This window comes from Salmo salar, chromosome 18, assembly GCF_965601325.2.
Source record: "Salmo salar chromosome 18, fSalSal1, whole genome shotgun sequence".
In the NCBI taxonomy this organism is placed as follows: domain Eukaryota; kingdom Metazoa; phylum Chordata; class Actinopteri; order Salmoniformes; family Salmonidae; genus Salmo; species Salmo salar.
In genome coordinates, this window is record NC_138308.1 from 80,325,192 (window position 1) to 80,328,660 (window position 3,469).

General features: G+C 42.0%; 1 protein-coding gene across 1 annotated transcript in view; it reads left to right on the forward strand.

The window, feature by feature from the left end:
- Positions 1 to 664: 664 nt before the first annotated feature.
- The window catches only part of kdm6ba (lysine (K)-specific demethylase 6B, a), a 175,676-nt gene continuing 172,871 nt past the window's right edge, over positions 665 to 3,469 (forward strand). The window contains exons 1-2 of the mRNA XM_082965180.1: positions 665 to 1,220; positions 3,430 to 3,469. The exon at positions 3,430 to 3,469 is cut by the window's right edge and continues 105 nt beyond it. The gene's annotated coding sequence lies outside the window, so the exon portion shown is untranslated. The remainder of the gene's footprint in view (positions 1,221 to 3,429) is intronic.

The following is a 3,469-nucleotide window of genomic DNA, read 5'->3' on the forward strand; positions in this document are numbered from 1 at the left end:
AAACACTAATAATGTATAGTGCCTACAGTAAATAATGCATTACCCTTTCTGAAGAGGGTTTGTGTTTGGATCTCGAAGGATCAATAGTCAACAATACATTAAAAAAAAAAGCACTTTCAACTAGTCTAGTCATTTCACTTCTCTGGTATTTCTAGGAGGCATTCGCTGTTTGAAGCAAACATTTCCCATCTGCTTATTCCATTAAACGCTGTAAAACGACCCCCACTAACTTCCTAGAGAAATGTATTGGAAACATTCAATGTGCTAACCCTTGACAGTATGTATAGTAAACTAATGTTATTGTCCACCGTGGTGAAATGGCCTATTATCCAAAGGAAGTCATTATTGTAAAAAACATCACTATATAAAATAACATTGTATATCTTCGAGTGGCTCTCATGGACTTATATTAAATATGTCCAGTTTAAACTATAGAAGAAATGACTGAGCAAACACTGAACGGAAAAATCAGGGTCTAATGGAATTTCGGCAAGTCATATAGTGTGTGTTTGCCAGTGAGGAGGGAGGCGGGGCAGTTTATGTCCAAGACTGGTTCCCCGAAAATGAACCTGCATGAAAGAGAGAGGGTAAGAAAGAGGGAGGAGGAAGAGAAGAGCATTTACATCAGAGAAGAGGGGGGAGGGAGGGGGGAGAGAGAGACTACGTTTCCATGGATTAAGAACTGCGCAATTTCCTAATAGCCATCGCTGTGATCCTGGTGTCCTCCTAAAAATCAAAAACGCGTATTTGGATTGAACATGCTTGTGGCAAACCTGTGCGCGGTGCACGCAGCTACGACGTATGTGGATTGGCGATTTTGAAAAGGGATGTTCAGTTCTTAGTTCTGAGAGGACTGTACATTCATTTTGGAGGACGATATGACTGTGCAATATATAGAATTACTGGTCGGGTTTTCGAATATGTAACAAGAAGAGTCTGATCGTAATGCCATGCCAATGGGTGATTCTCTAAACGCTCTAAGCAAGGATTTCATCATGTATCTGCGTGTAGTTTCGCCAAACCGATATTTTCAAATGCATTATGGATTTTTGGAACATTATTCACCTATTACTTAATTTTGTTAACGTTTTTGGAGGGCTGCGTGGCTGAACTAACGTAATTTGGGGCAAAGAAGCTACATAGCCGTTTTTTATGTTAGAGTATTATAACAATGAGAGCAGCAACGGCACCTCCCATGAGAAATATGCACGCACAAACAGGTAATTAGGCTACGTTGTTGCAACCCTCTATTACACATGCTGCTACAATGTAACAAGGTTTATGACAAGTTTCCTATTGGTAGCCTTCAACCAGACGTATGGATAGGGAAAGTAGCAACGCATTTGCATGCTTTGCTTCTGCCAGCTGAATTGATCTTTTCACAATTAGTAATATCGAAAGTGTTTGTTCCTGATGAGGTCGAATGGATTTACGAGAACCGAGTAGGAGTTGAGATGTGACGGGAATGCCGTCATTTGATGTGCTGCTTGAGGGTTCTCTTCTAAAACGTAATAAAAAACCTTCAAGTCGCTCTGAGTTGTATGTTCATCAGTAGTGCCAGGGTACAAAATGTCGTATCTATGCTATTATATTAATCAATGGTTAAGTACCCGCGGCCATTGAATGAAATCTGGGCCTTCTAGTGTTCGGGGAAGGAGTGTCGCATTTTCTTTCTGAAATGTCATGTGGTGAAGTTGTGGCGGTTCCGTAGAATTTCCAGGAAAGGCGTTTGAATTGTTTTCCATAGAGAAAGATAGAGGACTGATCTTTGTATATGTGCCATATAGTGTATGTGACAGCATAGCCAGCGTCATTGGGGCTATCTCCATTTTAAAGTATTCAATTTGCTTCTTCTTCATTGGCTGCTTGCTCCAAACTCACAAGTTAAAATCTACGTTATCTGGGAGGGCATAAAGCAACAATGCTCCCAACGCATAGAAATCCCAACCAAGTTGACCACTTTAAAATGGTGAAAGCCCTCAATTTCAGGAGGTATATACGTGATGAGTCCTCCATCTATCTCTATGATTTTTTCAATGTCTTTTTTTCTCCTTTCGCTTTCTCTCCTGGCCCATTTCGGTAACCACTCTTTTATCCCCACTAGAGGGCGCCGCAGGTCTACATATTGTTTTATTTGTATTTGACTTTTGTTTAACGAGGCAAGTCAGTTAATAAGAACAAATTCTTATTTACAATGACGGCCTGGGCCAATTGTGTGCCTCCCTTTGGGACGCCCAATCACGGCCGATTGTGATACAGCCTGGAATTGAACCAGGGTCTGTGGTGACGCCTCTAGCACTGAGATGCAGTGCCTTAGACCGCTGCATCACTCCAGAGCAAAGATGGACTAAAATGTAGCCCCATCTTTTCGGGAGTGAAGTTGACAATCAGAGTTCACATTTTTTACGTTTTATCTTGACAAGGTTATGTGAATTAAAGGTAAGTTAGGCTTGACCTTCAATGGGGAAAACTCCACCCGAAGTGTGTATTTGAAGTTAAAAAGTTTTGAAACTGCAGTAAATGTGCAGTAACTGCGGTCGCCTGTTGTATTTTGGACGCAGTAATTGCAGAATGATTGCAGTGTACTGCAGTTCTACTGCACTGTAACTGCAGATACACTGCAAATTACTGCGGTAAAAAAAAAAAGTTATTTTGGATGCATATGCAGAAATCCCAACCAAGTTGACTCTGTCACACCGACACAGCTATTGCATTTTGGTACACCAGAAGTACATTCATTTCCAATGGAACGCTGCGTTTGCCTTGCAGCATTGCGTTGCAGAGGCAGTTGCAGTGCGTTCTGTGTGGTACGTACGTTGGATTTATGGAACGTATACGTCGTGCATACGTTGGATTTATGGAACTTATAGGTCAAACTATATGTGTAGACGGCTTGACAGAAATGGTAGCAGAAGGTGAATGTTTAACTTTAGTTGCACCCATCCAGATGATGCAGCGTACCATTTTGCACGTCAAGCTGTAATACGTTATACTGCAGTCTGACTGCAATCTTTTTTCGTTCGGGGATAGATCGACACTTCACTCATTGAGTAATGAGCACCCCGTGAGCGAGTTATTATCAGGTTATAACTACATGTATCGTGCAACAACAACAAAAAATGTGTGTGAAAACATGGATAAAGCTATTGCAGGCAAACACCTAGTCTGAGAAGAAAATGTCAATATGCAATACAATTGGAAATCCCCTAGGGGCTGACACACGCTCAGACAAAGCACGGTGTTGTAACATGTTCAGGACGAGCGCGTTAATCTATAACAACAACTGAACATGATACCTATTAACCGTAATGGTCTCGTAAGCGCCGTGATTGCTCCTCAGACAGACTACGTGTGCCCTTGCTTGTCACGCCAGGCCTCTAGGCTCTTCTGCCACAATGTCAGTCCACTAACATGCTTCTGTATTCACAGCAGGATGCCTACCATGGCACAGCCTCGGTATGCTGCCAGC